The following is a 24,245-nucleotide window of genomic DNA, read 5'->3' as shown; positions in this document are numbered from 1 at the left end:
AAGACCGGCCCTCGCGGGGCAGGCCGATGAGCCCCTTAAGCCTCATCTAAGGGAGGGAAACTGTGACAGGCAGCCGGGTCCTATGCCCGGCCGGGACACCCCTTCTGTATATGTTCCGGGGGAGCAGCTATGGATATCTCACTACCTCCCCCAGGACGCTTGGTGGCAGCCTCTCTGGCTGACGATGGTGCCTCAGTTTCCCGCAGGGTTTCCTGGGAGATGGAGCTCTCCACAACCCTGTGGGGAGCTGGGGTGGCCGCCAGGGGGTGCTGCATGGAGCCAGGAACCCACCTGGACATCTCTGCAGCCCCACCCGGAAGTGCAATTAGCCACAGGTGATCAAGCACCTGGAACACTTCCGGGTGGGCTATAAAAAGGGCCAGCATCCACCACTCATGAGCCAGAGTCGGGAGGAGGAGGACTAAGCCTGAGGAGGAGGAGTGGTGGTGCCAGAAGGATTGTTGTAGTTATTGTGAGTGTTTTTGGGACTGTGTTGGGCCTGTGGGACATGGGGAAGGTGTGCCCCACGGCTGAAGAAAAATAAAAAAGTGTTTTATTTAAGTACGTGCCTCTGCCTCAGTCTGTGCCGGGTCGGGCGCTATATAGCGCCTTTCACAAAGGTTTGAGACTGGCAAGGATTGGTTTCTAGTTAAGCAATTTGGATTGGAATGAAAATCTGCAGCCACTGCGGCCCTCCAGGATCGACATCAACATGCCCACCCCTGTACTAGAGGAGAATATTACCATCAAACCCTGGCTAGTAGAAAAGAGAAACACAGGATTGTTATAAGTACACATATCTACTATTCAAAAATGCTCTTGAACAAAAGTAAACTCCACAGAGCAGAAAAAGCAAAAAGGAGTTGCCCAATTGCAGTGGTAGCGCTGCTGCCTCACAGTTAGGAGACCTGGGGACCTGGGTTTGCTTCCCGGGTCCTCCCTGCGTGGAGTTTGCATGTTCTCCCCGTGTCTGCGTGGGTTTCCTCCAGGTGCTCTGGTTTCCTCCCACAGTCCAAAGACATGCAGGTTAAGTCGATTGGCGTTTCTAAATTGGCCCTAATGTGTGCTTGGTGTGTGGGTGTGTGTGTGTGTGTGTGTCCTGCGGTGGGTTGGCGCCCTGCCCGGGATTGGTTCCCTGCCTTGCGCCCTGTGTTGGCTGGGATTGGCTCCAGCAGACCCCCGTGACCCTGTGTTCGGATTCAGCGGGTTGGAAAATGGATGGATGGATGGAGTTGCCCAATGTGAAATTCAAAAAACAGAGCGCATGTTCAGAAACATCCAATACATGACAAAAACATCAAAAGCTCAGAAAATCACAGTTAAAACACTCACCAACTCCCAAGCGCATTCAAATGAACTGCAAAGGAACTGTGGATTGTCCCCGCCTCTCTAGGGCTGAGGGCGGTCCCATGAGATGATGGACAGGTGGCCCCACCTCTTGGGGAAACACCCACAAAACATCTGATACATAACACAAGATACATAAACAGATAGAAATTAAATAGCCCACAATTTGCAATATAATAAACCATTAAGGTATGCATGTGTGCAGTCCGATTGGTCGGTTTGACTTTGTATTGAGACACAAGAGGAGGAGAAACGGCACAGGAGTCACGCTGAGAGAGTGGCCTTCAAAGATATGAAGTATAAAATCAGACAGACGGTGACATGAAAATAACAGCAGACTCTGAACAGCAGGCTTTATGGGAGAGGAGAGGTTCACGCACACAAGGATATCGAGGAAATGCACTGAAGGTACATATAGGGCAAGAGATAGCAAACATTTTTAACTATTAGTCAGTCAGTCATTATCCAACCTGCTATATCCTAACACAGAGTCACGGGGGTCTGCTGGAGCCAATCCCAGCCAGCACAGGGTGCAAGGCAGGAACGAACTCCGGGCAGGGCGCCAGCGCACTGCAGGGCACACACACACCCACACCAAGCACACACCAGGGACAATTTAAGATCGCCAATGCACCTAAACAGCATGTCTTTGGACTGTGGGAGGAAACCCACGCAGACACGGGGAGAACATGCAAACTCCACGCAGGGAGGACCCAGGAAGCGAACCCTGGTCTCCTTACTGTGAGGCAGCTGCGCTACCCACTGCGCCACTGTGCCACCCTTTGACTTATTAACATAAACAAAAACTCAAACATGAGCAAAAAAGACACTAAACAGGAACTTGAACCCCCAGCTAGTGCAACACCTACATTACACAGTTGCGGAAAAATATTCACAGGTAAACAAGGCGATGTGAGTAAGGCTTTAGGGAGCAGTGGTCCTTGTTTTCTACCCTCAAAAACAGATAGACTGCTTCCGACAGAGAGTGAAAGGAAACAGGCAACAAAGTCGGATAGAAAACATTACTGGGGATGAGCGGAGAGCCATACATTCACTAAGGGAAAATACAGAAATCATTATCAAACCAGCAGACAAAGGGGGTGCTTTAGTCATCATGAACACATCAGATTATATACAGGAGACACAGAGACAATTGTCCAATACTATACATTATTACAAACTGCAAGAAGACCCAACAGATCTCTACAAAAAGGAACTAAAAAAAATAGTAAGTAGCTTTCCTCTTGACATCAGGGATCATGTAAACAGTTTAATTCCTGAGAACCCCAAAATGGGTTACTTCTACATGCTTCCTAAAATCCACAAAGAAGGGAACCCAGGAAGGCCTATAATCTCAGGAATTGGCTCCCTTACAGAAAATGTTTCAGGTTGGGTGGAGCACATCCTTAAACCCCTCACCCGTAATACAACCAGCTACATCCAGGACACCACTGACTTCGGCTTTAGACCCCTTACCTGAGGGAACCTTACTGGCCACAATGGATGTTGAGGCACTTTACACAAACATCCCCCATGATGATGGCATATTGGCATGTGAAATGTACCTCAAACAACATGATTTACCCACAAAGTCAGTAATAGAAATGATAAAATTCACTCTGACACATAATCTATTCTCTTTTGGACAAGATTGCTACTTGCAACAAATGGGGACTGCAATGAGCTGTCGGTTTGCACCTCACTATGCAAACCTATTTATGGCAAAATTGGAGGAAGATTTCATGTCAATGTGCATCGTAAAACCAATGTTGTATCTCCGTTACATAGATAATAATAATAATAATAATAATAATAATAATAATAATAAATAATTCATTACATTTATATAGCGCTTTTCTCAGTACTCAAAGCGCTATCCACACAGGGAGGAACCGGGAAGTGAACGCACAATCTTCCATAGTCTCCTTACTGTAAAGCAGCAGCACTACCACTGCGCCACCTGTGAGGTGACATCTTCATAATCTGGACTGCCAGTGAGAAGGACCTCCTCCATTTTCATAATGAATATAATTCTTTTCACCCCAACATAAAGCTGAAGCTGAATTGCTCAAAAACAGAAGTCAGCTTCCTTGACACCACCGTTCAACTGAAAGACAACACCCTCGTAACTTCTGTTTTTCACAAACCGACAGACAGACGGACCTACCTGAAAAGTGATAGCTTCCACCCCAAGCATATAAGGCGCTCCATTATTTTCAGCCAAGCAATACGGTACAATCGTATTTGCTGAGACCCGACAGACCGGGATCAACAACTGCAGGAGCTCAGACAAGATTTCATCAGACAAGGTTACACCTCCAAAACAACAGACACTCAAATAAGAAGAGCTACTGCCATACCCAGAGACAACCTTCTGGAATATGTGAAAGACGAATGTTCTCTTCGTTCCCTTGTACTAATCCTTGTCTAAAAAGTTAAGCAGAAGTAAGCTTTAAAAACATGCTTTGCTGAGCAAACAGAAAAATATTTGTCCAAAGGACTCAAGGTCTAAGCATTCCACACTGAGACTGCCTTATTACGTTTTCCCTTAGTTTACATCTGAACGCCATAACAAAGGGGCCAAGAAATCAAGTTGCAAAAGGGGCGTTGGAGGGGCTCAAGGATTATGTATAACAAAGTGTCAACTGTTGCATTTCATAATGATATTAAATCACGCATTCTAGGTGTATAAAAACTTTGCCCCACCCAATAGACGGGGTTCAGAAGAGCCCTGACGCTGTCAAGTAATATTGATTGCCTGTTTTTCTGAAACCTGCTCACTGTGACGATGAGAAAATAAAGCTGCTATATGACCACACCTGCAGTCTTGTCTGGTGTCTTCATCCACAAATATAAAAACAAAGACAACAAGAACCGCATCCCCCTTGTTGTCACCTACAACCCACATCTTGAAACACTTCGAAAAATTATAAAAGAACTTCAGCCAATACTAAACAATAACCAAACACTAAAAAATGGATTTCCTGAACCTCCCCTCCTGGCATACAGACAACCACCAAACCTTCAGCAACTAATTGTCTGAAGCTCCCTAAGTGAACCAACAGAAAATGGCACATCTCCATGTCTACAGAAAAGATGCAAAATATGTGCCCACATCTATGATACAGACCGTATAGTTATACCACACTGCCGACTTGAACATCACATAAAGGGATCATTTTCCTGCAGATCATCTAATGTAGTCTACCTAATTCTCTGCATGAAATGTCCTGACACTGCACTCTATGTGGGAGAAACTGGACAAACACTCCGCCAGAGAATGAATTTACACAGGTTCCACATTAAACGTGGCAACACAGATGTTCCTGTAGCGGCCCACTTCAACAGCCATGGACACTGTGAGAGTGACTTTAAAGTCACGGTTGCTTATGGGCAACTTCAAAACACAGCAAGAGAGAAAAGAATGGGAAGTTAAACTCATGCTAAAATTTAATACTTTACAACATGGTTTGAATAGAGACAAGAGTTTTATGGCCAGATATGAGGATTGTTTACATCTCTCAGAATGTCTACAGACCCACATTGTTTTGAAAAAACTCATTACAAACTTCAAAAGACTTTGTTGGACAGTTATCTTATCCAGAGATCTTGACAATACATTGTTCGTCTCTCTCTTGTTTAATTAACCCTAGCCTGAATGAATCTGTTAATTTTTTACATTTAAAATTTCTCATTTACTGTAAATATTTACCAATGTTGTTTCTTGTCCTAGGGTGTGTATATAAACATAGGGAACTCCAATCTCTGTATTACATGTTGCCTGAAGAAGGGGCCTGAGTTGCCTCGAAAGCTTGCATATTGTAATCTTTTTAGTAAGCCAATAAAAGGTGTCATTTTGCTTGGCTTTTCTCTCCAAAACCCCAAGAAACTCTTTTTAGGTCAGCCTCAACTTTCACCATAGCAAAATTAGTCAAGTGTAACCTTTGTGAACCTTCCCGTTTTGTTCGTGTTGTGTTGTTTAAAAGTAACGACGAAAGGCAGTTTAACCTTTATGGTTCCTTTTACATCATTGGACAAGTTAATACTGGAAACGCCTAAATTATTAGCTTTGATCAGCATGGAGAGCCCCACTATACTTATCTATGTGACATACACTCGTCACTCATTTTCATCACAGTCCGCAAGGGCTGAGGCTGGCTGCCTCAGGAGTAGCATTACAGTAATCCCTCGCTATATAGCGCTTCGCTTTTCGCGGCTTCACTCCATCGCGGATTTTATACAGTATGTAAGCATATTTAAATATATATCACGGATTTTTTGCTGGTTCGCGGATTTCTGCGGACAATGGGTCTTTTAATTTCTGGTACATGCTTCCTCAGTTGGTTTGCCCAATTGATTTCATACAAGGGACGCTATTGGCAGATGGCTGAGAAGCTACCCGGCTTACTTTTCTGTCTCTCTTGCGCTGACTTTCTCTGATCCTGACGTAGGAGCATTGAGCAGGGGGGCTGTTCGCACACCTAGACGATACGGACGCTCGTCTAAAAATGCTGAAAGATTATCTTCACGTTGCTATCTTTTGTGCAGCTGCTTCCTGAAATGACATGCTGCACAGTGCTTCGCATACTTAAAAGCTCGAAGGGCACGTATTGATTTTTGCTTGAAAAACAAACTCTGTCTCTCTCTCTCTCCCTGCTCCTGACGGAGGGGATGTGAGCTGCCGCCTTCAACAGCTTTGTGCCGCAGTGCTTCGCATACTTAAAAGCAAACAGCCCTATTGATTTGTTTGCTTTCCTCTGTCTTTCTGACATGCTCTGCTCCTGACGCTCACTCCTTTGAAGAGGAAGATATGTTTGCATTCTTTTAATTGTGAGACAGAACTGTCATCTCTGTCTTGTCATGGAGCACAGTTTAAACTTTTGAAAAAGAGACAAATGTTTGTTTGCAGTGTTTGAATAATGTTCCTGTCTCTCTACAACCTCCTGTGTTTCTGTGCACCCCCAAGCATGACAATATAAAAATAACCATATAAACATATGGTTTCTACTTCGCGGATTTTCTTATTTCGTGGGTGGCTCTGGAACGCAACCCCCGCGATGGAGGAGGGATTACTGTATAGGCCCCCGGGCAAAGCAGAGCACTGGGGCCCCCAACCTACACAACCATTCATCAAGTCACAATATATATAGATTAGCATGGGGCCAAAATGCTTGTGGGACCCAAGGGGCAACTGCCCAGCGTGCCCATGCGTTAAGACGGCCCTGCTCAGGGTTAGTACTAGGACTCTGAAAGCACAGAAATACTAGTAAGTCCCAAAAGCATGTAGTCCCAAACACTTCCCAAAATGACCACTAGAGGGGGATATCACTCTCAAAACCCAGCTAATAATAAGGGTAACCACTGAATCTTTATAAAAACAAAAGATTTACTCTTCACCAAAAGTATTCCAATCACTTTGAAGCTCCGTGGAGTACAAAGGTAAAATGGAATTGCCTGTAACACAAGGCGATCCGAGCGAACAAAATCCCAATGCAGAATTCTAAAGAAGTAATCGAAAGAAACAGAGCAGAAGGTCACATAATCTGTAAATAAATAAACTCACCACTCCCAGGCACATTTGAAATGAACTGCCAGGAACTGTGGGAGACCCTCCGGCATTATAGGGTTGAGGGGCAGTTTTAGTTGGCCCCGCCTCTGGAGGGTCCTCCCACAAAACACATGAATTAAAAAAAAAAAGAATGATGCATATAAAAAACACAAATTAAAATATCACTAATTAGCAAAAGAGACATAAAACATGAATTTGAACTCCAGTCTGGTGAAGAACCTTGGGGGAGACACGATGGCAAAGGCCGAAACTCAAAACATTTCAGGAAATGTAATTAAAAACACCAATCAAAACACATTATACTTCCAGGTGATTCTCCATTGGCTGTCAACTCGCACAGACACCAGAGCCCCGTCCGCCACGATAACTTGTGACCGCCCCCTGGAAAAATCCAATCAAACTGATCTATTTGTAACATGTCACAGAGAATTGCCTGTTAAGAGTGCTGTGATCAACCCGCCGGGGTGCCACACTACACTACTGGTGGTCATGAGCTGACCATTAGTGACGGGCCATTCGCTAACGATTCAATGTTTTTAAATTGCTTTTTTCAGTGAATGGTAGGAGATAATTCATCAGCGATTCACTAGTTCTCACTTGAAGTGCTAAAGCACATGCGTGATGCTGTCAGCCATTTTAGTTTAGAGGTTCAAAGCGCATGCGTGATGCTGGTCTGCCCGTCTGATTTTTGATTCTCATTCGCTTCACTTTTGGCTCTATCTAGTTAGAACATTACCAGAGAACGAGAGCTCTGTCATTCTTCATTCTCTCATTCATCATTCAAGTACAATACCATACAGTCACAATACATTTATACTAAAATGTATTAATAGTTTGTTTAGTACAATTTGTTACTGGAATTGCTTTTAACAGAATATATAAACATAATGTTAAATGAATACATTTATGTCCCTTTGTACATTTGACAAATTAGTCACATAAAATGTACCCTTATGAAAATATTATTCTAATTTCTAGTAATCATTTTGCTTTCAACTTTACTTTAGAATTTATTTACAGTTTGTTGAAGACTGACACATATTTCATTCACCAGATCATTTAAGTTTGAACTGAATCATTAACCAAGAATGAGTCACGTGATCTGCGTTCAATTAATTTGCAAAGTAAATCACTAACATATGCATTACCCGAGAATGAGTCACACAATTCCCATTCATTTGATTTGAGAAGTAATCTACTAAACCATTACCTGAGAATGAGTAACACAATTCTCATTTGTTTGGTTTTCGAAGTGATTGGCTAAAACCTACACTAACCAGGAGCGAGACACATGATACTCATTGTGAATGATTAAATCAGTACCCGAGAACGAGTAACACCATTCTCGTTAATTTTATTTGCAAAGTGAATCACTTAATCATTACCCGAGAACGAGTCCCACAATACTCATTCATTTGATTTCCGAAGTCAGTCAGTCATTGTCCAACCCGCTACATCCTAACACAGGGTCATGGAGCCAATCCCAGCCGGCACAGGGCGCAAGGCAGGAACAAACCCGGGAAGGGGGCCAGCCCACAGCAGGACACACACACACCCACACGCCAAGCACACACTAGGGACAATGTAGGATTGCCAATGCACCTAACCTGCATGTCTTTGGATGGTGGGAGGAAACCCACGCAGACACGGGGAGTACATGCAAACTCCATGCAGGGAGGACCCGGTAAGCAAACCCGGGTCTCCTTACTGTGAGGCAGCAGAGCTACCACTGCACCAACATGCTGCCCTGATTTCCAAAGTGAATCACTAAATCGTTACCCCAGAATGAGTAACACCATTCTCATTCATTTGATTTGCAAAGTGAATCACTAAAACATACATTATGCAAGAAAGAATGGTATAAATCTTGTTCATTTGATTTGTAAAATGAATCACTAAAACATACTGAATGAGGCATATGACTCCCATTCATTTGATTTGTGAAGTAATTCACTAAACCATTACCCAAGAATGAGTAACATAATTCTCATTCATTTGGTTTACGAAGTGAATTACTAAAACACATTAAAAGAGAATGAGCCACATAATTCTCGTTCATTTGATTTGCAAAATGAATCACTAAATCAGTACCTCAGCACTAGTCCCACAATTCTCATTCATGTGATTTGCAAAGTGAATCACTAAAACATACATTGCCTGTGAATGAGCCACACGATTCTCATTCATTTGATTTAAAAAAGTGAATCAAAAAATTGTTACCCAAAAATGAGTCACACAATTCACGTTAATTTGATTTGCAAAGCGAATCAATAAATTATTACCCAAGAACGAGTAACACAATTCTCATTCATTTGATTTGCGAAGTTTCACTAAAACATACATTAACAGAGAATCAGCCACATAATTTTTGTTCATTTGATTTGCAAAATGAATCACTAAAACATAAATTACCTGTGAATGAGCCACACGATTCTAATTCATTTGATTTAAAAAAGTGCATCAAAAAATTGTTACCCAAGAACCAGTCACAAAATTCTCATTCATTTGTTTTGTGAAGTGAATCACTAAAACATACTTTATGCAAGAACGAGTGGTATAGTTCTTGTTCATTTGATTTGTAAAGTGAATCGCTAAAATATACCGAATGAGGCACACGACTCCCATTCATTAGATTTGCGAAGTGTTTCACTAAACCATTACCCGAAAATGAGTAACATAATTCTCATTCGTTTGGTTTGTGAAGTGAATCATTCAAACATACATTAACAGAAAATGAACCACATTATTCTCGTTCATTTGATTTGCAAAATGAATCACTAAATCAGTACTTTAGCACGAGCCCCACAATTCTCATTCATGTGATTTGCAAAGTGAATCACTAAAACATACATTGCCTGTGAATGAGTCACACGATTCTCATTCATTTGATTTAAAAAAGTGAATCAAAAAATTGTTACCCAAAAATGTGTCACACAATACTCGTTAATTTGATTTGCAAAGTGAATCAATAAATTATTACCCAAAAATGAGTCACACAATGCTCATTCATTTCATTTGCAAACTGAATTATTAAATCATTACCCAAGAATGAGTCACACAGTTCTTGTTCACTTATGATTCTCTAACTTAGTGCCTTATGTTAATTATGTATTTCACTATATTTTTATTGTTTGCACTTTCAAAGAAGTTAATATTATACGAAATTAACTACTTACATTTTTAATATATAATTTAATAATTATAAAATACTAGTTGATTACCCAGTGGCTTCGCTCACTGAGTGCAAGTGAAAAAAATAAAATGTAGTCTATAAGTTATTAAACAATAAAACATTAACATTTAAGAAGTAAAGATATATTGAGCACTACTGGAGTGGTTTTGGGGTAAACTACATTTTAAAGGCTCTATAACACAACAGGTAAGTAGTAATAACAGCAGCTAAAATGTATTTGGATCATGTGTCGGTAGTAGATCCCTTGTGAAAGGTGCTACACGACCGCTGTGGTACAGAAATTGCATTTTCTATGTGATCGTCCAAATTTCTGCCTGACAACCTTGCACTACATGCCTGTGATTTACTTATTAAAATACTTATTTTAATACTTATTAAAATAATTCATCACAAAAGTAACCTTGAATGTTGCTGGGTTTTAGTGACCCGAACTCACTTTAAGGGACAAACAGAGTCCTGCTTCGATGGCGCTGATGACACTCATTTGCAAAGATTTCCACTCTCCCAGGAGTCAATGGGGCACTTGAACTGTCACAAACAGTGCGAGAAGAGAGGACGCTGCCCGAAACTGTGAAGCTCTCGACCCCGCGGAGCAGCCCGACATTCCGTGCCTCCCTGCGTCCATTACAGCTCGCCGCAGTTAAAAAGTAGAAAGACGCAAAGCTGTTTTTGTGAATTTCCCCCTGGGATTAATAAAGTATCTATCTATCTATCTATCTATCTATCTATCTATCTATCTATCTATCTATCTATCTATCTATCTATCTATCTATCTATCTATCTATCTATCTATCTATCTATCTATCTATCTATCTATCTATCTATCTAAATAAAACTTCTCTGTCAGAACGCACCTGGCAGCGGACGGCTCAGCGCTGTAGTCCAGACAGGAGGGGTGGGAGAGGAGGATGCGGGGCGCACTTCTTGGTCATACGTAATTTCCGTTTCATGAGTAATTTCCATATCGCGTGGTCATACGTAATTTCCGTTTCAAACGCGAAAAGATTTTTATATATATAGATATAGAATTAAATAAAAACATTATTAATTTGCAATTTATTCAAGTGAAATTAATTGGGGAATCAGTGAAGAATCGAATCAGTGATGTGAATTGAAACGCCCACCACTATTGTCCACGACTCCCTGTGATGTTTTTTATGGTCAGTAGGGGGCTCTGCCCCCTGCTCGCTTCGTTCGCTAACCCCCACTTCATGGCTCTGCCGCTCGCGTACGGGGAAGTGGATGTACAACTTACACAAATCGTTATTTTCACGGGAACTGTTACATATGCATAATAGAACTAACTATTTTACGTTACAGTGAGTAATTAACCATAGTAAAAAATAATAAAACTTAATAAATTAAAAGAAAATTATGTTTCATGTTGAGTTAGAGTTATTTGTTGCGTTATATGTTTTCGTTCTATTTGACTTCAAAATTAACGCGCAAATACTTTTTAAACTTACAGTTTTACTGTAAAACTTCAGTAAAAACAATATTTGGAATTAACTTTTCATCAATATCGCATTGAATTTTGATTCTGTGTTTGGAGTTACATCGTGACAACGCAACGTATAACTGCCCGTGAGTGAATTTTGCTTCTTTCTCTCTAATAATAAACCAACTTTTTCGAATGTTTGTCCCTGTGATTTGTTAATTGTCAGAGCAAAAGCTATTGTAACGGTAAACTGTAAATGTTTTAATACGAATGGCATATCAAGATCTCCTTTGGTGTCTCATGTTATCCGCGGATGATGTACTACATTACCTTTCTTGTCACCTGTTAAAATTTTACATGTTAGAATTGTTCGACCAATTTTGAATACAACTAATCTTGTCCTATTGCATAGCCCATCACTCATACATAAATTACGCAATTACATTACGATACATCCTTCTTTCAACAGTAATTTCGGCCGGTGGAAGACCAGATGGTGTTAACGGTTGTAGATATTCTTCGTGATATTGTAAGTTGATGTTTTCATCTTCCACACCATCACCACCAACTGTTTCAGCATAATCTATTGATACGCATTTAACCAATTTGCTGTGTAACTGAAAAACAATTTTCGCTTTAATTTGCTTGACTTCATCGTTTCACTGTGCTAGGATTGCCTGTGTATTCATTTCTTCTGTTGATAACCCTTTGGGATGAAATTCTTCAATAAGATTTGGACATAATATGTCTTCTTTTATTGGGAACTTAAATTGAGGAAAACATACAAATTTATAAGAGCTAAGAGCGCAGGAACTGTGTCTGAGTAAAGCATTCACGCGAACGAGAGGTGAGAGGACCATGGCCGTGGACCGTTAACCATAAATGGTTGAGAGGAGGAAGGGACCCCCTCTACCCACTTGAAAAAATCTCTTGGCAATAGTCACGTCTCGTCTCAAGATTTTCTTTTATAGTGAATGAAATCTTTGACTGAAAATCACTGGATAAGCCGTGTAGTGTGAAGTCAGCCTGCAAAGTGGGACGCTTCATTGCTTTTCAGTAAATCCCCTGACTTTATTGGAGAAGAAAAAAAAAAACAAAAGGTCTCATTTGTGTTGTTCACACAACATTCTTTGGGATGTCCACATAGAAAGCCGCCACACCAATTAATTAAGAGCAGCAGTGACTCTTGGGAGCACCGGCGTGCTGTGCTTGCTGTCCGCACAATCAGAATACAACCCAAGCTGACACACAGCCATAGCACAACTGCTGAAAGACGCAGCACACGTCCAGGAGGAAAGGCGCAGGCACATGGGACAAAACAGAGATGGTGCATCCTGACACTCATAGGATTGTGTTTCAGATCAATAAACAAATCTAGCAAAGCATTTGGGTGGTCTTCTTATAAGAGGGCCGCTTAGTGACTGAATTAACGGTTAAAACTATGAGTGCATCGTCTAAAATGTTGAAAGTGACATACGAGAAGAGGCCATCATAATTATAACATTTATCACAGCAGTTACTGGATATGAGGTTCTCAATAACTTGCCCCCCCAACTCTTTGACCACTGCAGATGCTAATGGCTATGTCAGCCAATCCTACGGTTTCCAGATCAAGCTGCATGAATTTCAAAGAAGACTTGTCTCATAGATCAGTAACTATCATTAGATTCACCGACATCAGAGTGATTCACCAGAAGGGTGTTTGTATTAAGCCATGATGCTAACATGTCAGGTACAATACTGTGGCAGCAGAGACGTATCATTGCACATGCAGTGATAAAAACACTCACACATGTTCTGCACATACACACGGCACGCACACGATTACACCTTTCCAGACAGACAGACTGTACACACACAAAGGAAGAATGAGGCTGAGACAGGACCCTGAACTGACACTACCTTGGTTTGCCTTGAATGGAGGAAGGTGTCACAGGTGACGTCACTTCCACTACGTTGACTGAAGCCCCACCGCTTCCAGCCAGTCTGCTTTATAAGATGAAGAGCAACCAGAAGTCATTGTTCATTCTGAAACCTGACCTCTTCAAGAGCAGATCCTATGTTGGGAGGCAAAGACACCTGACAGACTGACAGTCCTTCCATTTTTTTCTACTGGATCTGTGTTTTTCTGGAATTGCATTCCTTCAAAGGAACTTTGGACATTTTTCACTTAGGGGTGAACTCACTTTTATTGCCAGTGGTTTAGACATTAATGGCTGTGTGTTGAGTTATTTTGAGGGGACAGCAAATTTACACTGTTATACAAGCTGTACACGGACTACTTTACATTGGATCAAAGTGTCATATCTTCAGTGTTGTCCCATGAAAAGATATAATAAAATATTTATAAAAATGTGAGGGGTGTACTCACTTTTGTGAGATACTGTATATATAGCCACTCCTTTGATATCTTGGTTGTGTGCTTAGGGTCGTTGTCCTGCTGAAAGATGAACCGTCGCCCCAGTCTGAGGTCAAGAGTGCTCTGGAGCAGGTTTTCATCCAGGATGTCTCTGTACATTGCTGCAGTCATCTTTCCATTTATCCTGACTAGTCTCCCAGTCCCTGCCGCTGAAAAACATCCCCACAGCATGATGCTGCCACCACCATGCTTCACTGTAGGGATGGTGCCAGGTTTTCCCCAAATGTGACGCCTGGCATTCACACCAAAGAGTTCAATCTTTGTCTCATCAGACCAGAGAATTTTCTTTCTCATGGTCTGAGAGTCCTTCCATCTGGCCACTCTACCATACAGGCCTGATTGGTGGATTGCTGCAGAGATGGTTGTCCTTCTGGAAGGTTCTAGTCTCTCCACAGAGGACCTCTGGAGCTCTGACACAGTGATGAGTGATTAAATGAATTTAATCCATTTTGGAATAAGGCTGTAACATAACAAAATGTGGAAAAAGTGATGCGCTGTATATATATATATATATATATATATATATATATATATATATATATATATATATATATATATATATATATATATATATATATATATATATATATATATATATATACACACACTCTGGCTGCCAAAAGAAAATTTCATGTGCCAGCTGGGTTTCCTCGTTTAATATTCAGCCATATACAGTATACATTGGTGTGCTTTACATTTATGTAAAACATATATATATATATATATATATATATATACAGTATATATATATATATATATATATATATATATATATATATCTACTCAATATATATAAAATCCTAAGATTAAAAGTGCAACAGTGACGTTTTTATGTCACTTTTTTGTCATGCTTTAAATCGGGCTTATATTTAAAAGCTACACATATATGTTTTGTATCATTTTTTTCTGAATTTATCAAACTTTAATGTGATGCTGTTAGATTTTCAGATTCTTTTTCCCTTTTTAAATTATAAACTAAAAAACATCAAGGAACCATGTTCCGCGAGACGAGACTTTGTGCCAAGAGATTGAATCATACCCAGGGCCAGAAATAAAACACAAAGAGTAGGACAGCTGCTGTACAGGCTTTAAATGGTCGAAGTGCCACATGAGATGCAGATCACACAGAACAGCAGCAGCTGATCAAGCAAAGAGGAGGTAAAAAAAAAAAAAACAACTGTATTTGTTTCCCATTGTATCACTGTTTAAGAGGGGGTTTCAGAGGAGCGACCGCATCTCCTTAGGGTGCATTCAGCCCCCCTCTTCACAACATGAGCGGCAGAGTAAGCATTATTGTGACTGAGTGTATGTGTCTGACTGTATATAAGTATTCAATGTTTGTTTTTTTCTTTTATGTGTGTATGTGTGTGTATCTTTGTTGTCCTTGAGCCTTGTGAGCACTGCTTAGAGGAAACGCACTACATTTTGTTGTATTGTTATATTGTGTGGATTAACATTAAAGGTGCTATAGATAGATAGATAGATAGATAGATAGATAGATAGATAGATAGATAGATAGATAGATAGATAGATAGATAGATAGATAGATATGAAAGGCACTATATAACAGATAGATAGATAGATAGATAGATAGATAGATAGATAGATAGATAGATAGATAGATAGATAGATAGATATGAAAGGCACTATATAACAGATAGATAGATAGATAGATAGATAGATAGATAGATAGATAGATAGATAGATAGATAGATAGATAGATAGATAGATAGATAGATAGATAGATGTGTTTTTTTACAGAGGTTTAATAAATCAATCAATCATTTAATTTTATATGATGAATAACAAATTCCTTGTCAAACACACACCAGAATGACTACAATGACTAAATACCTCTGCACTGACTTTATACCAAACCTCTCCATTCACACAGAAGGACACACACACACAGATATCCCCTCACACACAAACACACACACACACACATATAGTACACAGATTTACAGTACATACATTCATATTTTTTCTACACTTTCACACACGCTGTGTATTTCTTTAATCGGGCTGTTCTGTTTTTCTGTGTGTTTAGCCTCATTTATGTGTTCACACGGTGCAGATGTGATATTTAGTTTAACTATTTATGTTACTCATCACAGCTGTAAACTTGAAGAAGCGCGCTGAGCCTGAACTCAGTGAACGGCGCTATAAAACGATAAAGTGAACTGAGTCAGTAGCAGACTAACAGATATTAACACGTAAGCACTGACAAATATCCATGACTGTGTTTCACTCCCACGTTATACGCATACATTTTACACATTCAGACGTTAAGTGGTCTGTCGGTATTATGCCATTATAAGTAGCCCCTGACTCCCCCCATAAAGCTCTGTAATTTCCACAAACATTTGCGCTGCGGTTTGGCTTCACCTGCAGGTAGCATTCTGAAAAATTACAATTCGACTGCCATCTGTAAGCCTCTTAACTAAACCCCCTTATTGTACAGTGGGCTATAATGGCTTAGACGGGGTATCCCATCCAAAGCTTCTTCTCCTGCCATTAGCGCTACCAAATCCACAACATTGGAAAAGACATGCGCAGAAAACAAATTCGTGGGCGGACTATTTGAACCATTCATTCACCCATTCAGCTCTCATCAGCTGCTTATCATAGCAGTATATTGATTTATTTGCACAGAATTATTAAGTATAAAACTAGCAAGTGCAAATAAAAGCAACACTCTGAGTCATCATCAATCCATCCCACTGTTGTAGCGGGCCGGCGGTCATTCTGGCTGCAATTTATTTAAGGCAGGAACCAAAGGTGGACGCGGGGGCTACTCACGCTCGCAGGGAATGTGTAAGTGTCGCCACTCCATCTTTAGGGGAAGTGGAGTGAAACTGGAGTACGAGAAAGAAAAGCCACTGTGACGAGGAGAACGTGTGACAACTAAACACGCGTGAAGTAGCATCGCAGCACTCCGCTGCCGTGCCAACCCCAATCATATTTACTGGGCGGCCGAAATGCCCGTATCGAGTAAGTTAATATTCATTGTTATTCGCCTGACAGCTCACAATATGTTTCCTTGGAGCACATGCAGGTGAATTGGCTTGCTCAAGGTCACACCGTGTCATGAGCAGGATTTGAACCCACAACCTCAGTTTTTTGAAGTCCAAAGCCACAATCGAGCCTACTGACCGTGGTTGTTCCTGAAGGTTTCGCTTGTCCCACCATTCGTGGCGTAAAGCTGCTGCTCCTTTGCTAAAGTAGTCGGAGTTCTCGAACTCTACAACACCACTGCACAAAGCGATAACTTAATAACACAACACGAAGAGAACAGGAAACGCGAGCACGAGGAGTAACAGTTCTTCATAATTAGGTGAAGCCTCAGCAGTGCAGCTTGATTTTATACTTAAACAAGCATGTGAGCACAGATATACCGTAACATCTGATATAAATAAATAAATAAAGCCAGCGGCTCCGTGACAGTCGTCATTTTTTTTTCTCCGTTCGTGTCATTTGCGGTGCGATGCGCTGTCTTCTTGTAGGAGTGAAGCCTTTAAAGCACAGCAGGTAGGTGGCTCCATCGCACCGGCTCATCGCTCAATCTGCATAAAAGGCGAAGTCTAATGGAACTGCAGAAAATGGACAATTCTTCCAGAACTCGCTGTTTTCTTGATTCATAAAAATACCCAGTCGACGATGCACACACACACACACACACGCAAATCCCCAAACCCGCACAAAAGAACGGTTAATATTTATTGCACGTAATCATTTTTGTACCGTAACGGACTTTGATCTGCCAATTAATCTCCCAAATCAATACGAAAATAAAGTAAGCTCTACAATATCAAAGCATTACAGCATCCGAGCACGCCTGATTAATATGCGCATCACAGAGAACAAGCAACCTGTTTATTACCTGTGCGCTGCCATCATGACGGGTCACCATGCAGTCCAAGCACCAGTCCCCTTTTGTCATTCTCAGGTCGGCTAACCGTTTGGTGTAAAAAACGCTGCAAATATAGCATGAATGAAAAAGTCAGGGGGTGGAGTAGCGTGTATTAACGGTGTGTGTGCGTGTGTGTGTGGAAGAGTAGGAGGATGCGCAGAGTCCCGGTGACAGCAGCCACAGCAGTAGCAGTAGCAGCAGCAGCCCCTCTCCGAATCTCCCTTCTGAAGCAAACAGGCAGTAAACCCCAAAGCTCCAGCGGCTCTACTCACGCAGCATGTGGATCCCGCTTCTTCAAGTCAATTAGCGGCTTGAGACGCGCGCAAGTCGCGCGTGTGCCTGTTCTGCGTGTGTGCGCGCGCACTTGTGTACGCGTGCGCGAGGCGAACAAGTCTCATTCTAGCGCCGATTTCGCTGCTGCGCTTTGTCCTTTTCACGAATCGGATGATGCATCGAGCCACCCTTAAAGTTGGAAGCAGCAAGGAAGAAGAAAGGTGACAGCCTTACCTTGCCGGGCGCAGCGCAGATGACAGTGGCGAAAAAGAGGCGACCTGCAACACGATTAAAATTCAAGTCACAAGCGAGTGAAGCGCTGATGCACCCAACGAGTCGGGCTTACTCTTCGGGGAGCTCGTCTCTCTCTCTCTCTCTCTCTCTCTCTCTCTGTCTTCCCCCACGTCTCTCTCTCTCTCTCTCTCTCTCTCTCTCTCGGCCACTAGTCCCTTCGGCCAGTCAGATGGTGGAGAGTGCGTAGCCGTGGCAACTGGCGAAAGGGGAGAATGAAGAAGGTGATGATGAAGAAGAAGAAGAAAAAGAAAAGAAGAAGCGGCAGCTCTCCAGAAATCACAGCTCATCTGAGCCCCTCCACACAGCAGCAGTCTTCACCGCCCACCTCCCTGATTAAATTGTGTGGGCAGCATCCTCCCCCCACTACTACCACCATCACCACCGCCACCACCAACACCAGCACCTTCCAACCCCCCCTCCCCTTTTTTATTTCTTTTTCAGCTCAGTGATTTGATTGACAGAAAGCCTTTCAAAGCCCACCCACCCACACACACGCGCGCGCGCGCGCACGCACACACAGTGTACACTCAGTCTTTCCATTGCTACCTCGCACACGCACACATGGATGCTCTCTCTCTCTCCCTCTCCCTTTATCTATCTTCCTATCTCATCCAACCCCCCCCCCCCCCCCTTTCCTATGGGAAAAAAATATGAATGAAAAATACATGAACAGACGCTGGCGTCCTCCTCATATCAGCTCGAACGAGGCTGCAGGACATTTTTTGTTCATTCTTCTCGTCTACAGTTGCACTGCAGGTTCGCCCCGATCCTTTCAGGTGTTTTCAAGAATGTCACTCCGCTGCATTTTTTTTTACGTGTGGTCTCCGCTGAATTCTAATTAGCCCCAAGTCTCAGTCCATGTGAAGGTCCACACGTTCTGCAGGACTTCCTCCTTACTGTACATGTTTAACCGGGCTGTGTGTTTTAAAAAGTATGAGACAAAAAGCAAAAAGAAAGCTAAACACTGAAAGAAAGAAGAAAAAAAAAGAAGATTAACAATATTGTGCCCTATCAAGAATGGGTATCCCACCTGGGTTGACTTTGGCTTCCTGTGACCCCTGAATACACACAATCTATGAATGGATGGATGCATGACTTTCTTATACACTCACTAAACAATTTTATAGGCACATCTGGTTGTCCATGCAAATATCCAATCAGCCAATCACGTGGCAGCAGCAGCACAACACATTGGGTCATGCAGAGACAGGTCAGGAGCTTCAGTTCATGTTTATATCAAACACCAGATGGGGAAAAATTTTGATCCCAGTGATTTTAAATGTGGCATGAATGTTGGTGCCAGACAGGCTGGTTTGAGTACTTCTGTAACTGCTGATTTCCTGGGATTTTCACAATCTTTAGAGTTAACAGCAGAGTGGATGGAAATGGTTTCTTTATGAGAAAGGTCAGAGGAGAATGGCCAGACAGGTTCATACTGACAGAAAGGCCACAATATCTCAGATAACCACTCTCTACAAATGTGGTGAGGAGAAAAGCATCTCAGAATGCACAACCCATCAAACCTTGAGTTGGGTGGGCTACAAAAGCAGAAGGCCATGTCGGTTTCATCCAAGAACATCAAACCATCAAGCTTTATGTCTGGATACATAGCACTGCTCATCACCTGCCTGGTACCATCACTACGGTGTAACATGGTGGTGATGGCATCACGCTATGGCGGTGCTTCTCAGAGACAGGGACAGGGAGACTGGTCAGATTTGAAGGGAATTTTGAATGCAGCCAAATACATTGAGGTCCTTGAAGAAGTCCTGCTCCAGAGTGCACACCACTTCAGACTGGAGTGACAGTTCATTGACTTACAGCATACACCCAAGACTACACGGAGGTCCATGATTGGCCTGGCCAAAACCCAGACTTAAACACTGTAGAACATGTGTGGAGAGGCCTGAAGATGGCAGTTTGCAGATGTGCCCCATCCAGTGTAGTGAAGTTTTAGAGCATCTGCCAGAAATAAAGGGATCAACTGCCCAAGTCCAGGTGTGCAAAGCTTGTAGAGATGTACCTTGTAAGACTCAAAGTTGGAACTGCTTCCAAAGGGGCTTCTACGCAGTACTAAATGAAGGGTTTAAAAACGTATTCAAATGAGAGATTTCAGTTTTTGATTTTTTAAAAGTCTACAAACCTTTCTGAGATCACCTTGTCATGATGGGTCATTGAGTGTAGACTGAATGGGCACAAATGGGACATTAATCAGTTTAAAATTAAACCCACAGCCCAACAAAGTTTGAAGACTTTCTGAATTCACCGTCTACTTACTAGTACAAGAGTGACTGCTATGGCATACAATTACCAAAAACATCATCAGTCTAGAGAAGCATGGTGGCTCAGTGGTTAGTGATTCTTTTTGCAGCTGCAGAGACTTGGGTTCAACTCACTGCCTGTAAGATATTTAAGACTGACTTGTGTCTTTAAGACAATGGCAGTGAATGTCACCATGGACTGGCATCCTATCCAGGTAGCATGATGCCACTGGGCTCTAACTGCCCATGCCAACTGAAATTAGGCTAATAAGGATCATGAAATGGAGGGATTTACAATGAACTTTTTTTTATAGAGTTGCCACTTTTATCAAAAGAGGCTTACAGGTCATTTTTACTTTAAATTAATACTCCATCCGAAATTATATTTTATATACTGTATGTTATTTACTTGAGGATGACCTGATGTGGCAAACCACGACTATCAATCCTTGTCAACTGGGCTGCGCCACTGGGTTTGGTTGTGAGTGGTGACAAAACCAAGATAATGAGAACTGGAACCAACACAACCAACTGGTGGCACAGTGGTAACTTCTAGAACACGGGTTCAGTTCCTTCCCCTATAACTGCCAGTCAGTTAGTCAGTCAGTCATTCTCCAACCCGCTATATCCTAACACAGGGTCACGGGGGTCTGCTGGAGCCAATCCCAGCCAGCACAGGGTTGCAAGGCAGGGTGCCAGCCCACCACATGGCACACACACACACACACACACACACACACCAAGCACACACTAGGGACAATTTAGAATCGTCAATGCACCTAAACTGCATGTCTTTGGACTGTGGGAGGAAACCCATGCAGACACGGGGAGAACATGCAAACTCCACATGGGGAGGACCCGGGAAGCGAATCCAGGTCTCCTTTCTGTGAGGCAGCAGCGCTACCCACTGCGCCACCGTGCTGCCCCTCTATAACTGCCAGTATGTAATTTTTCTGCTGTCTGCATGAATTTTTTTTTCAAAAGGTTAGGCCATTCCTCTCTTTGGGTTTAAGGTGTACTTTGAGTTTGTGTAAGACGCTATATATAAATAAAATGTGTCATCATCACAGTTGATTGGTGCTCTCTCTCTCTAATGCCCAATGCTGCTAGAATTCCTAAAGTTAGATTAACTGACGTTAGTAGAGACATAGTCAGATTTATATTTATTTATTGACCTGATGCTTGCATCCAAAATAACTTATTATTAACAAAGCCACTTGGTTCAAAAGTACAATAATACTTAAACAATGGAGTAGAGGTATTCAGGTCGAAGCATCAAGAGGAATTCCATACCACCACAGGGATAATTAATGAAATTAAATACAAATCTCAAGAGTGCCCACACAGAAGGGCAGATACTGAAGGGCAGTATGGTGGCTCAGTGGTTAGTGTTGCTTCTCGCAGCTGCAGAGACTTGGGTTCAACTCACTGTCTGTAAGATATTTTAGACTGACTGGTGTCTTTAAGACAATGGCAGTGAAAGTCACCATGGACTGGTATCCCATCCAGGTACTGTTGCTGATGCCACTGGGCTTTAACTTCCCATGCCAACTGAAATTAGGCTAATAAGGATCATGAAATAGTGGGATTTACAGTTAACTTTTTTATATAGTTGTCACGTTTATCCAAAGATGCTTACAGGTCATTTTCACTGTAAATTAATACTCCATCCAGAAATTATAGGATGACCTGATGTGGCAAACCATGATTAACAACCTTGTCAGCTGGGCTGCGCCACTGGGTTTGGTTGTGAGTGGTGACAAATCCAAGATAATGAGAATTGGAACCAACGCAAGCACCCATGAAGGTGCAGTGAAACAAACCCCTTGGGAGGAAGTCGACAAATTCACCCAGATGGGCAGCTGCACGGCACGAGATGGGACTGTTGAAGATGACGTCCAGGCGTGACTTGGTAAAGCAGCAGGCATCTGGAAATCACCCACACTAACTCTAAACTTGAAGTTTAAGGTGTACCAGTCAATCGTTTTACCCACCACCATTTAAGCCAGTTAGACATGGTCCGTGAAAGTGAAAACAACTCACAAGCTAGACGTATTCCATCCATCCATCCATCCATCCATCCATCCATTTTCCAACCCGCTGAATCCGAACACAGGGTCACGGGGGTCTGCTGGAGCCAATCCCAGCCAACACAGAGCACAAGGCAGGAACCAATCCTGGGCAGGGTGCCAACCCACAGCAGGACACACACAAACACACCCACACACCAAGCACACACTAGGGCCAATTTAGAATCGCCAATCCACCTAACCTGCATGTCTTTGGACTGTGGGAGGAAACCGGAGCGCCCGGAGGAAACCCATGCAGACACGGGGAGAACATGCAAACTCCACGCAGGGAGGACCCGGGAAGCGAACCCGGGTCCCCAGGTCTCCCAACTGTGAGGCAGCAGCTCTACCCACTGCGCCACCGTGCCGCCCAGACGTATTCCACCAAAGATTAATTATTATTGTTAAATATTGTTATACCAACCATTTCTGGAAAATGCCCTGGTGATTGAAAACAGAGACGACCAACTGTTTTAAATTGTAGCCCTGCCATCTGTCACTACATTCATATTCATATCCATCACCTCAAGACCATCAGAGTGTCCTGCAACATCCACACACTGCGGTTTAAGGTTAGGGTGGTGGGAGGATCATCTTAGACCGGAGTAATGATGGGCGTGTCTTGTAGTGGGCGTGTCAAGTACTGCTGTGGTCCATCGTCAGTCCCTTCTCTGAGATTTAGCTATGAAAATCATGTGACGTAATCGTGCTATCGGATTGGCTGTTCAGCAGTGCTGCAGAATGGCAGAGCTCAGGAGGTCTACTGCCAGACTCCTCTCAAAAGCCTAGCGTCAAAACAATCATTTTAAACCTTTGGCATCAAAGAATTATTCAGGAGGGATAGAAACCATGTAAAACTCTTCATCTGTTCAGCTTATTTGTTGGGTCAGTGTGCTTGATTAGCCTTCTCCATACAGCTCGGTCCTGCACCTCCTCGCCGGTCAAACAGTTTTCCTTCCGATCTTCTTTTACCTCCTCTTTGGCCTCCTGTGCTTTCTCTTCCCCTGGACTTCCATTCCCATCAGTCTTAAACTCTGGATTTGTGAAAATATAGTGATGATTTCTGCAACAAGAGCACTTTTACAACCAGATTTTACAAATTAGAACATTAGAACAATCTAGACGAGAACAGGCCATTCAGCCCAACACATCTTGACAGTCCTGTCCACTTCCATCCATCTGTCCATTATCCAACCCATTATATCCTAACTACAGGGTCACGGGGGGCACCAATAGCACCTCAACCGGAAGTGCCATTTTTCGGGACCTGGAGTGACATTATCAAAGGCGCCAGGACCCGAAAGTGATATCATCAATGGCACCAGGACCAAAAAGTGATGTCATCAATGGTGTCGGGACCGAGTGGGATTTCCCGTGGATGGTCTGCAGAGGATTGAGAGAGAAAGTTAGCGCAGCTCGCCACCCCCTGTTCTGGCATGATAATACTATTAGCACCAGAGCGCACATTA

The 24,245-nt window shown here is 42.5% G+C and overlaps 1 protein-coding gene across 1 annotated transcript in view; it reads right to left on the bottom strand.

The window, feature by feature from the left end:
* Positions 1 to 18,495, bottom strand: part of ptpn5 (protein tyrosine phosphatase non-receptor type 5) — a 181,501-nt gene extending 163,006 nt beyond the window's left edge. Inside the window, exon 1 of the mRNA XM_028796021.2 lies at positions 18,387 to 18,495. The gene's annotated coding sequence lies outside the window, so the exon portion shown is untranslated. The remainder of the gene's footprint in view (positions 1 to 18,386) is intronic.
* Between the last annotated feature and the right edge of the window lie 5,750 nt (positions 18,496 to 24,245).

This window comes from Erpetoichthys calabaricus, chromosome 2 (assembly GCF_900747795.2).
Source record: "Erpetoichthys calabaricus chromosome 2, fErpCal1.3, whole genome shotgun sequence".
NCBI lineage: Eukaryota > Metazoa > Chordata > Cladistia > Polypteriformes > Polypteridae > Erpetoichthys > Erpetoichthys calabaricus.
Note: the sequence above shows the minus strand (reverse complement) of the source record. Positions and strands in the feature narration are given on the sequence as shown.